This window comes from Plecotus auritus (genome assembly GCF_963455305.1).
Source record: "Plecotus auritus genome assembly, chromosome: 4".
In the NCBI taxonomy this organism is placed as follows: Eukaryota; Metazoa; Chordata; class Mammalia; order Chiroptera; family Vespertilionidae; genus Plecotus; species Plecotus auritus.
The window spans coordinates 35,926,784-35,940,020 of NC_137775.1; the positions used below are offsets into that span (position 1 = coordinate 35,926,784).

Genomic DNA, 13,237 nt, shown 5'->3' on the forward strand with positions numbered 1-13,237 from the left:
CGAAATATAATTCACATATATATTTGGTCTTCGTCCACAGTTCCTGGCTTACAGCTCCCAAAACTCTTGGAATTTTCTAAGTGGTAAGAGCAATGAGAGCATCTTTTGCCAAAATATTTGGTCTCCTGTCCTCAGTTCCTGAAATATCTTCAAGAGCCATAAAGGTGAAATGGGTGTCTGATTATAATGAGCTCCTTTGCACAACTGGGTTTGTTAATGAGTGACATTTGGACAGCACCTAAGGATGGGGGCTGGTTGCCATGGGAACCAACCCTAAATGGAGGCTAGGAACTTTCAGCATCACCTACTAGTTTCCAGGGAAGGGAGAGGGTCTGGAGCTTAAATCAATCACCAATGGCCAATGATTTAATCAATGATGCCTATTTAATAAAACTTCCATAAAAACCCAAAGGGTTAGAAGAACATTCAGATTGATGAACCAGAACACTTCCATGTGTCGCCATGCTAGGTCTCAAACTCCACAAAAACAGAATCTCCTTTGTTTGGGACCTTGCCCTATGTACCTCTTAATCTGGCTATTGATTGTTATACTTTAATAGGCATATGAAAGGATGCTCAACACCACTAATATAAATTATGCAAATTAAAAGCACAATGAGAGATCATCTCACACCTGTCAGAATGGCTATCATCAATAAATCAAGAAATAACATGTTAAAAAGAGAAAAAAGGAGGGAGAGAACCTTTGTGCACTGTTGGTGGGATTGCAAATTAGTGCAGCCACTCTGGAGGTTCCTCCAAAAATTAAAACTAGAACTTCCTTATGATCCAGCAATTTCACTTCTGGGTATTTGTCCAAAGAAATCCAAAAACACTGATTCAAAAAGATATATGCATCTCTATGTTCATTGCAGCATTATTTACAAGATCCAAGATATGGAATCAACCTGAATGTCCATCAATATATGACATACAGTGGAATATTACTTGGCCATAAAAAGAATGAAATCTTACCATTTGTGATGACCTGGATGGACCTAAAGAGAATTATGTTAAGTAAAATAAATCAAACAGAGAAAGGCAAATACCATCAAATACATATGATTTCATTTATCTATGGAATATTAAAAATAAATAAACAAACAAACAAAGCAGAAACGGAGAACAAACTGATGGTTTCCAGATGGGAGGAGAGCTGTGGGGCATTGAGTGAAAAGGTGAAGGGATTAAGAAGTACAAATTGGCAGTCACAAAGTAGTCATAGGATATAAAGTATAGTATAGGGAATACAGTCAATAATACTGAAATAACTATGTATGGTGTTAGGTGTGTACTAGACTTATCCAGGAGATCACTTTGTAGGTTATATAAATGCCTAACTACTATGTTGTACACCTTAAATTAATATAACATTAAATGTCAACTGTAATTGAAAAATTATACACACACACACACACACACACACACACACACACACACTGTTAGGAATGACAAGAAAAAATAGATCTTTTTCAATGAGTAATATAATAAATAAATGAGTTTCCATGAGACATAATTAATCAAACACAACAAGGGGGTTATGAAAACCCAGGTAGTCAGAAGCACAGTTAATAAGCTGGGCTTGAGATTGGCATCCAAAGAGGGGCAGCAGCCTTGTGAAACTGAACCTGTGGAATCTGATGCTGTCTTTGGGTACACAGTGTCAGAATCAAGTTGTAGGGCACCCAGCTGATGTCTGAGGAACTGATTATCAGTGTAGGGACCCCTCCCCCCACATACATTGGAAATTGGATGCATAATCATTTTAAAGCCACATATATTAATTAAAAATCTTCTAGTAGCCATATTAAAAAATGTTTGAATGGGCAAAAATAATTTGAATAATATACTTTATATAATCCAATATATCCAAAATATTACCATTTCAACAATTAATATAAAAAATGTAATGAAGTGTTTAACAGAGGGATTTTTTGCACTAAGTCTTTTAAATCCCATATATATTTTATATTTACAGCACATTTCCAATCAGACTGGCCACATTTCAAGTACTTCCTAGCCAGATGTGGCTAGTGGCCACCATATCGAACAGTGTAGATGCAGAGCTTATTAACTTTCCCATCTTTCACACTAACTATAGCTTGCCTTACACAAGCTTTTTGCTACAGTCAAAAGACCTTTTTATCAATTCATAAACCCACTATTCACTTTCTTGTCTTCACACTATTTCTGTCACTGTTCCTTACAGCTTGGAAAGCCCTCCTCTTCTCCCTAATGTCTCGGTTCCATTTGTTTCTTTCAACCCTGTTCAGGTCTACAACTGTTTGGTGAAATCCTATTAAAATGGTCCCAGACTATGGTAGTTAGTTCCTGTTCTCCATTTCATTCTTACATTCTTAACGTAAAAAAGCTTACATTTTTACCTATTAGGGAAGATAGTAAAAGATGACTTTAGAAAGCTAAACATGAAATGCAATTAAAATTGTAAAACATGCTGCCCTTCTTAAGGAAAATGAAATGTAGACCTCAGAAAGTTAATGTTGAAAAACAATTTCTCTGCATTAAAGAGAAAATCACAGGCCCAAAATGGCATCTCCTGTGCTAGAGCCCACGGTAGCAAACCTAGATTTAATACATGACCTAATTGCTGTTTTCGTCTCTCCCAGAAATATAATCTTAATCCGTTAGTCTGGAATTTTCTGGTCAACATCAATAAGGCCATCTGTCATGTGGGTCCTCTCCCCCAATTTCCCTCCCCTCCCCCGCCAAGGAAGAAGTAATCTGCATGACAGAAACCCTTGCCATTCCCTTCCCCCAAAAGGAAGATGTTCTGGTCTAAAAACGATTCTTATTTTCTTTTGGTGATAGCTCCCTTCTTTTCTATAAAAACCTTACGTGTTACACAACTAGAAGTGCCCTTCTCGTTGCTATATAGGAGGTTGTCCAATCCATGTCACTTAATAAAGCCAATTAGATCTTCAAATTTACTCAGTTGAATTTGCATTTTAATATTGATAGGGAGGAACAGCTTTCCTAGGAATGCTAAACCAATCCATATAATTCTTCTCCTGTAGACCTTTCATCATTACCTTTGCCCACTGTCCCTCAGCCTATAATATGGGAACTAAATGAATGATGCTCAATCTTAAGCATAAATTCAACTGGAAGCAAAAACTCTTTTCTTGATTGCTCTAAAACTTAATTGAGACAAAGATGAAATATATGAAATATTCAAAAAAAGGCATTATTAATAGTCTCAATGTAATAAAAGCGAATTTATCAGAGTCCAATGAACTTTAACAATCTGACTTAAAAGATTTGGCTTGTTTTCTGTCTGAGAAAGACCACCCTATTCACATGGGGCAAGAATGAAGAATCTGGAAAGATCTTGCCAAGTTCCTCCCTTCTATCCTTTTCTCTCTCTACATAGTGACATTATATTTAGCCTACAAACCTGGTACTTCCCTGACATATTGCCTCCTCTTAGTCTGGACTTACACTGCCCAATCCAGTAGCCACTCACCATGTGTGGCTAATGAATCCTTGAAATGTGGCCAGTCCAAATAGAAATGGGCTGTAAGAGTAATACCAGATTTCAAGAATTGGCACATGTATGAGTTTTCCATTGCTTCTGTATATAAAAAAAAATACTATAAAGTTAGTGGTTTGAAACAGCCATTTATCATCTCAGTGTTCTGTAGTCTAGAAGTGGGGTTCAGTTGAGCCCTTGGCTTAGAGTCTCATAATGCCAAAATCAAGGTGTCAGTAAGGCTGCATTCTTCTCTGTGGGCCCTAAAGCATTCAGGTTTGGCCCAATTCTGCTCCTGCGGTGTAGGGCAGGTCCTGTTCCTTCCTGGCTGTCAGTCAGAGCTCCTCTCAGCTCCTGAAGACCTTCTGCATTCCTTGTCATATTGGACCCTCCATCTTTAAACCTATTACACAGCATGTTGAATCTTTCTCATGCCTCAAATTTCTATGACTTCTCTTTCTGTCACATCTCTTCTGCTTCTAGGCTGAGTAAATATTCTGCTTTTAAGAACTCATGTGATTAGATTGGACCCACTAAAGCAATCCAGGATAATCCCTCTATTTTTTAACCTTTTTTTGTTGTTGTTAATCCTAACCCAAGGATATTTTTCCATTGATTTTTAGAAAGAGTGGAAGGGAGGGGGAGAGACAGAGAGAGAAACATCAATGTGAGAGAGACACATCAATTGGTTGCTTCCCACACTGCAACCGAGGTCCGTGTCCCTTGACTGGAATCCAGTTCAGTCCTCAGGCCTATGCTCTATCCACTGAGCCAAACTAGCTAGGGCTCTATTTTTAATCTCAATTCAATCTGCAAAGTCCCTTTTGCCATGTAATGTAACATACTCACAGGTTCCAGGGATTGGATTAGGGCATGAGAGTCATTCTGCCCATCAAAAAAATAATAATAACAAAAAAGAAAAATATTTCATTAATAGTTTTTATATTTCTCATATGTTGAAATTATAATATCTTGGACATTTTAGATTAAATAAAATACACTGTTAAATTTAATTTCACCTGTTTACTTTTACTTTTTGATGAATATAGTATTTTCAAATTGCATATGTGGCTTACATTTATATCTTATATTACAATTCTACTGGCCCGTACTGGTCTAGACCTAGAGAGATCTTAAATCCTTTTTACCATCCTCATCGTTTGTGACATCCGATCTGTGGACCACCTCCTCTATAAGAAACGCTTCCCTTACAATCAGGTATGACCTTATACTTTTAAGCCTCTTTCATCCAAGTGATACTTAAGTACAGTGATGGAGCATCGAGCGTTGGTGTATGGGTTCATTTCCAGATAAGGGAAAGACTCCAGGTCAACCTGATAGCCACAGGAATTATAAGCTTGCCCTATGAGGGCGGAGGCTTCTCTTAGTCACCTCTTGGTTTCTGGGGGTTGGCACACCAATGGATCCTTTCAATGACTATTTGCCAATCCAGGTGAATCTAGATGTCAGTGATTGGCTGGTTAGAAGCAAAAAAATTAAAAATAAAAATAAAAAACTTGGAAACTAAGTCGGCTACCTCCATTATATTCTCATAATGACAAACACTTCCATAGTTAAGTGAGAGAACTGCCTCCATTTGAAACTGCAAGCTGAGTAATATTTAACAGTTGCACATCTTTATGAAACAAGAAAGTGTGATGATGCTTGGGGAAATTTTTTTCTTTTCTTTCTTTCTTTTTTTTTTTTTTTTACCAAATGAACACTCTAAATAACCAAATGTTTTCATTACTGTGCACTTCATTTGGCTTTGGTGACTAAACAAAACCACTGAATCTGTGACTGTTTTCAAAAGTACATTTCCACAAAGATTTTTTGGATATGCCACTTTGTCTGGTGTTTACTTTTATTTAATTTAGCACAATACCAAAATGTTTCTGCTAAAGATGTTGGACCTCATCCACTCACCTTTGCACTTCACCTAAGAAGAGGCCAGATCATTTGTGGGTGTAGAAGAACAGCATCCAAAAAAAAAAAACATAGGGTGGGAGGGGGGGCATCTATCCTGATCTAATCCTCCAACCACAGGCAAGGTAGAAACCCGCCAGAGCTTTGCTTCAGTTTCTTGGTAGGTACCTGCTCTCAGCCTCAGGTGTGATCTTCACACGCTAGGCAAAATCACTGTGACAATCTCCCCCTCCATCGCTAAGGAGGTGAGCTAAGGATCCTCTGAGGAGAGGTTAGGACTGCTGAGAAAGCTCGGCTGCTGAATGCCCCTCTCCTGCCAGACTTAAACCTAAAGTAGGACAGAAGTATGAGAAACCAGATTCATCCCACCCCATCGTCCTTCTCAGTAATCTTCCTGACCCAATGGAAGAAAAGGATACCATGAAAAAGATAATATAAACGTTTTAAATAAAGTTTACTAATTAAAAGGACTGATAGAATGAGGCATTCTTCAAAATCTATTGTCATGCCTTTGTGGACTTTATTGCTTATCAGCATTTTCCCCCTCAAGAAAAACAGAACAGCAACATTTGTTCAGAAAAAAAAAAAAAAAGCAAATTGTGTTTCTTCCTTTCTTATTACTTTTATTGTTTGAGGTTTCTTTTAGACTATAATGTGGCATTGTGATTTTGAGATGGGAAAAAACAACCCCTTGTCTTTCAAACATAAGAATGTGATTGTATGCTATTGTTGCCAACAATGAGCTAAAGAGGTTAATGGATCACATATCTGGCAAACAGCCATCTTTCCTCCAACTCAATACATTAAACAAGATACATTTTGTTGCTGCTGCTGAGCTTCTGATTTTGTCTGAGTAGTTGCTAAATAAGTTTACTTACATTTAAGTTATCTCTTTCTAGAACTCAACAGTTTTGTCCTTCCCGCTGTATCCTGAAATTTAAAAAGTGCTAGGAACTCTGAGTCAGACCTTTGGATGTCAGGGTGAGAGTGAGGGGGAAGGGGGTGGACTGGCTGGCTGTTGATTGAGAATCTAGAAATATTGTGCCTTGCCAATTGTATCAGACCTTTCGTTTTCAGATTGCCTAAATTAACAGTGAAATTACCATAGTAGAAAGGAATGGGTGCTAGAGAAAGCACCACAGTTCTTCCTAGTGTTGTTTCCAGGGATCATTCTAACAGACCTCTGATTAAATGGACCATCCACTCCACCCACCTTGGGGTGGAGTGGGGGTGGGGTTGACTCAACTTTGCATTCTAAGACTGTCATTTGAAAACAGACAGCAGTCATAAGCAGTAACGCTGTGATTGCCCGCCTAAAGGACTTTTCTGTGTATTGCATTTTATTGTGAAATTATATAGAGACCTGATACCTCAACAGCCAAAAAAAGGGGGGGGGGTTATTTTTAGGAAACTCCACAGGGAAAAACTTTATCAAATAAAGGAGGGGGCTGGGGATGGGAGAGAAGCAGCAGCCCATCAATCTCAGATCAGGTGGGAGACCCCTTCCATCAGGCAAAGAGCACAGTAACATCTAGTTCATAGACTCCCCGGGCCTGTTGTTTTTGCTGGGAGCAAGGGGTAGGAGGGACCTAGACTGAATTGGGAAGGTGAGTTTGGGACCTGGAACTGGAAAAACGCCCAGATCTCCGCTTCCCAGCTAGGCGGTGATCGCCCCCTGCGACTCGGGAGGCACACGGCAGCCTGAGAACCACCCCTACCATCCCGCAAACCCTCAGACCCAGCTCTCCAGCCCCAAAAGCTGGAGCCACACACGAGATCCCTGGACACCTGTGTGCCCCAAAGCTCCAGGTGCAGGCCCCTGTTACCCCAAAGAGACCGATCTCAACAACTCAGAGATTGAGTCCCTCGGACTTCCATGTCCCCGGGTTCTGCCACTCAGGTCACTTCCGCGGGTTCTCCAGGCAACGACCTCAATCCACCTGGGGGTGGAGGGCAGCACCCCGCCTCCCTCCCTACCGTGCAGCTGGCCCGCGGCTCCCGCGCCCGGGTAGGACGCGTGGGGCTCGGCTGCAGGACCTCCACCTCCGAGTAAATCCTCTTCCCCCCTTTCTCTGCCTAAAACCCTGCCCACCCCCTGCAGGGAGCCGCTCCGGTGTGTGCGCCCACCTCTCCCAGGAAGACACCTGCGCTTCTTGCCCCGCCCTTCCCGGTCTTCCACGCCGTGGTTTCTCCCCCGCCTTTGGGAGCCTGGAGCGGCAGCTGGAGGAGGAGCTGGGAAAGGAGGGAGAGGACGAGCAGGAGTAGGGCGGGGTGGGTGGGGAGAGAGCCCCGAGGGTGTGGACTGGCAGCCACTCCGCAGCTGGTCGCCGGGACCGGTCCCTCCTGCGCGCCGAGTGATGGAGAGGAAGAGATTCGCTTAGACACACACACGCGCACACAGCTGGGCACGTCTCTGGGAGGCAGCTGCCGGCTGGGGCGCGCCAGGGGCCGGGCGGCGGCCGTGACAGCGTCAGCCGCGGGGAGCGGGGAGCCCGCACAGCTTGGCACCGGTGGCTCCGACTCAGGAAGGGAAGAACCCAGCTGACTGTTGCTTTTTGGGGGGCGAATCAGGAGGGAGCCGGCTGCCCTAGGAACTGTCGCCGGGGACGCCAAAGACTCTGCCCTCCAGACGCGCCGGTGCCCGTGCGGGGCGAGAAGGATGCGCCCCTCCTCCCGCAGAGCGGCTGCGGGCCCCGGCACTGCGCGGACACGAGCTCTGGCGGCCGCCCGTGCCGTGCCCGAGCCGCGGGAGCGCGCCCTGCCGCACCTGGCTCCGGTCTCCCGGGGAAGTGCAGGAATCGCTCCCTAAACTCCACTGCGTACTTCTCGCCCGCTTCCTCCTCCTCTGGCTCCCCGACCCGGACCTCGCAATCGCGATCGCGTTGCCGTCGCCTCCTGCGCGTGGGGCCGCCTGCCTCTTACTCGCACGCGCGCACGCAGAGCCCCGCTTTCCTGTTCCCATTCACGCCGGCTGGTTCTCCCCGCAGAAGCCCGGGCATCCGAAACTACTGGACCAACTGCCGCAGGGACTGCCAGAGCCGCCCGGTGGCCTGGCGCGAGCTGCCCGCGCCCTGGGCTCCCGCCCGCGCCTCTGCCGCCACCGCCTGGGACGACGGTAAGCGATGCCAGCCGCCCGCTTCGCGCCAGGGGCCGGGGGGGGGGGGGTCTAATACAGTGGGCTGAAACCTGGTAGATTTGGGGAAAATAACAAGGGGGGGACCAACCAGGAGAGACACCCATGCCCATGCGATGCCAGCCAAAGTACTTTAGTGAGGCTCGGCACCGCTGGGCACTGCCTGGAAAGACTTTTGAGACATTCGCTGGGCCTCTGGGTTAAACGGTTAAACGAGTGCGGGATGGGAAACGACGGGGTGCCTCCTGGGGTGAATTTAGAGTAATTGGTGTCAGTCAGTTCGTGTCTCGTCCAGAGGTGGGTGCAGCGCTCTGTGCTCTTTGAGAGGCAAACGCGTTTAATGGCACTCGGCAGAGTTTGGGGGCTCGCGCTTGGCCACTTCCCCGGGGTGACTGTAGGGCTGTCGCTTGCAATGCAAGCCGGCTTTGGGGGAGGTGGGTGTCTGCGAGGTCCGAGGCAGAGGTCAAGCAAAGGCTAGTGAACGTGAAAGATGGGGTGTATTCTCCCCATCTGGCCTCCACCCCTCCAAGCCCCAGTCCCGCCCCCTAGTTCAAGCAACCCGTTCCACCCACCCCATCTCTCTCTCTCTCTCTCTCTCTCTCTCTCTCTCTCACACACACACACACACACACACACACTCCGGAGTTGGATGCCATCCAGGGGGTGGTCACATTGCTATTACTAAGCGGTGCACGAGGTCGCTTTGGCTACTGACTGGAGCTCAGAGTCCTGCTCCTGGAACTTGGGCGACAGCCTTGGTTTAGGGAGGCGAGAAAGGAGCGCCCAGCCTCCTGTGGATGCCTCTACCTGGCCATTCCTGGCGCGCAGCAAGCTAACCTCCGCCAGAACTCCGGTCACTTCAACTTGGGGGGCTCTGCTCTCCGGCTTCCCTCCTTTGAGTGCTTCAGGGCACCGACCCAAAGGAGCGGTTGCTGAGATCCCTGGTCTCTCCCCAGTCCTAGCCCGGTAGGTCGGTCCTCCTCCCAACGTCCCTCCCTCTCCCCAACACAAGCTTCTTCATGGAAAACGTCGATCCCTTAAGGGGAAGTTTAATATTTGCAAAGTGCTTTATATCATATTACTTCGCGGATGCATTGAATTGCAGTGTAACTCTTCTCTGGTTTATGTAAACTTAATCTGATAAATAGCGCGCAGGGTCGGGCTGCTGTGGGAGTGAGAGTGGGTGGGCGTCCTTTCTGTAATGGTGCTCCTTTCTAAACTGACTTGCTAGAAGTGATATAAAGCTGGTGCTTCTGAAAGCTTTTGCTCAGTAGCCTTGACGTATTCCAGGGCTTTAGACAAATGTTTCCACATTACAGTTTATTTCAAATATATTCAACTTATGTGCCAAGAAAAAAAGTTGAGAAGATAAAGCGATTACAAATTTGGATATCAAAACTTTTTTAAATGTTTTTCATTGGTATCGATTACGTTGAATGTAGCAGATTTGTTTTTAAGTTATCTTGGTGGTTTTTGCTAGTGAAGCTCTGAAAAGGAGAAAGGAAGACAATACTACTTCCCTTCCTCCCTGTATGTGTGTACAAATGGTCCTTGCTTAGGGTGACTGAGAGCAGCAAGGTAGGCTTTTTAGGAAGGTGAAGTCGCTCGCTCACCAGTGACCTGATGGAGACACACAAAGATGTTACAAGAAACACAATGATGGGAAGGAAACTGTTGCTTACCTTCCAGTGCAGGGAATTTTAACAGTGAAGAAATGAAAATTGCTCTGGTCCCTTTCAAATTACTCTCCACTGTTTTTAAGTAGTCTTTTCTCAATTAATAAATATCTATAGACCCATGAATAATGTAAAATGATATAGTCACATAGATGCACAAAGTAGATTATCTAGGAAATTATAAGCATAGTGTTCAGTGGAGTTTCACTGAACTACTAGGATCCTGGTTGCCAGGTGAAGCCAGACCTCATGCTTAGATTTCAGCTTCCTCTTGACATCTTTGTGAGAAGGTGCTGCCTACAGTGTGCTGATTATGCTTGCATCATTGTCCTTACCATTTTGCAGACATACACAGATGTTTTTGAATGAATAACCTTCTTACTCACTGAATTTTCCCTCATTCAAAAGTATTTATTGAACACATGAGCACACACAATATGCAAAGCTGAGCTGGGTGTTATTTTAAACAAGAAAGGATTTTCAGTGGCAGCAAAATGCTTACTCCTACACTGTGTGAAAAGGCCTGCAGAGCACTGGCTTACCAAGGGAAGCAGCATCTTGCCCAAAGTAGGTAGCCAACAAAGAGTCCTTGATTCAAAAATCACACAGACGTCAACCAGCCAACTTTCTTTCCCTATAAATCCCACCAACGTTCTTAACTCACCACATCATTTAGATATGACTCAACTTCAGAGAAGTGATATTGACTTTAATCTTCTTGCTCTTTGTCTGAATACTCTGGAGAAATATAACTATCTGTGCATTGCTCTAGCTCTCTGTCTGACTTCTGTGGAACAGCGCCCGACCTGCATATGTCAGTAGTATTCATTTATGAGTAGATGCATATATTCCTATTACATTAAACAAGCAAACTCAATTTCATAGGAAACAACAAACATTTTGCTCCTTTTCTTATGTCTTTATAATCTCAGAAACAGTGACATCTCTTAAAAATGCAATTCTGCTATGTAAATCATCAAGTTAACAAAAATAGTTATTTAGGATTTTCTAGACACATGGAAATATGTTATGGAAATTTTAGTTGAGGAGAATTTTCCTTGACTCATTTGATATGTCTGGCAGGATGGTCTTTCATTTTAGAGACTTTTATTCATGAATGAAATAACTTTCAAGGTAACTTCCTAGTTAAGGGAGCTGGCAGAAGAGGAATGCTTGCTAGAAAATGATGCTGAAAACTCTGGGAATAGAGTATGAGCAGTAATGCTAGGTTTGTGCTTGTAATTAAATGAATACTTATATATTTTATTGGTCTTTATATGCATATGTCTTTGAATATTTAAACACTTTTTTCAAATATTTTCATATTCTGACATTATTGCAATTGCATAGGAGTTATAGTTTAGTAATGGAATTATAGTTTGTTTTGCTTTATAAAAAAAAGGTAAAAGTTTGAAAAGAGAATAAGTCAAGTTAAGGGAATAATTATTCAAATCACAGATTTATCTTCATCTAAGTCCTGTCTTTTTTTTTTCCTAAAAGGAAGGGAGATCTCAAAACGAAAATAACTAGTTAAACTTTCATTATGACCTAAGTTGTCACTATTTAGAGAAATCCTACTTTTTACTTTTTCTGTGAATTTAATATGAGTTTTTAAAACCAGCAAAAAAAATTTTCCCCTAGAATCCAATTTAATTATTGAAAAATTTTACTCACTGTAGATCAGTGTTTATTTCTGAGTGATTATGTTATCCTTACCTTTACAGCAAAAGTACAATTAAAGGAAGATATTAATAAATACACATAAGCATCACTAATCTACTTGAAAACATTTCAGAGCAGCTAACATTTATCAAAAGTAGAAGCAAAAGATACCTGAAGATCCACATAATGTTTAGGCAGGATAAATGAACATCTCTGAATTTAATATGCAAGTTCCATTATTCATGTCTTATTTAATTAATATGTGGTACAACAGATTATTTTCTATCTTCTTGAAAACTTTCATGAAAGAAAGCTGTTAGTATTAAGAAATGGTTGACTAGTTGGTTGACTTTAGATCACTTTACCTAGATTGTGCATGGGAGTAGGATATGTTTTATATGTATATACATATGCTTATACATATAGAAGATGTATTTATGTGTTTATTTATGTTTATATATCTATATCTATATTTGATAACTTTGAAGAATAGGAAGAGAGTCTCTTTTGTGGCATATGTGATTTGTGAAGTCAGTGTCATCTGACAATAGTACTTACAAATGCTCAACTAGTTTGATATTAAAAATTGAGACTATAACTAAACTTTTTTGAACAACTTATTTAAGAAACACATGTGATAACCTTTAATGTGTGCCTGATACTGTCTAAAGAATTCTGCTAATATTAACTAGCTTAATTCTGATAGCCACCATGCTAGCCCCCACTTCACGAGAGGAAATAAGTAGGCCTTATTGTTATCCCTGTTTAGATGAGGAAAGTGAGCCTAAATAAACGGCTCGCCTCCACAGCTAATAAACGACAGAGCTGCAATGGGAGCCCAGACAGCCCGCCGGGCTATGCCACTGCTCTTGAACAGGAACTTTTAAAGCCTACTTAAATAAGGGTCCACATGGGGAGTGAGTGAAGTGCTAAAGCAAAAACATTCTAGCAACTGAGATTTGTGGTGGTTTTCAAATCAAAGTGAATTCTTTTTTTTTTTTAACATATTTTTACTGATTTCTGAGAAGAAGAAAGAGAGATAGAAACATCATCAATGATGAGAGGGAATCATTGATCAGCTGCCTCCTGCACACCCCACAGTGGGAATGGAGCCGCAACATGAGCATGTTCCCTGACCAGGAATCGAACCCATAACCTCCCAGTTCAATCACTGAGCCATGCCAGCTGGGCACTCAGAATGAATTCTTAGGGAATTCAGAAGGAAGGCGATTGTCACGAAGCCCCAACATAACCTGAACTAGAGCGGTACTAGAACAGCACTATAACTTAATGTAGTTTTCAATGGACTTAAAACTTTTCTGAGATTCAGCTACTTTTAAATTAGGTAAC

At 42.7% G+C, this 13,237-nt stretch overlaps 1 protein-coding gene across 2 annotated transcripts in view; it reads left to right on the top strand.

Annotated features, from left to right (window-relative positions):
* The first annotated feature begins 7,700 nt into the window (after window positions 1-7,700).
* The window catches only part of HS3ST5 (heparan sulfate-glucosamine 3-sulfotransferase 5), a 249,084-nt gene continuing 243,547 nt past the window's right edge, over window positions 7,701-13,237 (top strand). The window contains exon 1 of one of the 2 annotated variants that reach the window (XM_080664840.1): window positions 7,701-8,531. The gene's annotated coding sequence lies outside the window, so the exon portion shown is untranslated. Of the gene's footprint in view, window positions 8,532-9,223; window positions 9,516-13,237 lie in introns of those variants that run through there. The other variant, XM_080664841.1, reaches the window with a different exon arrangement.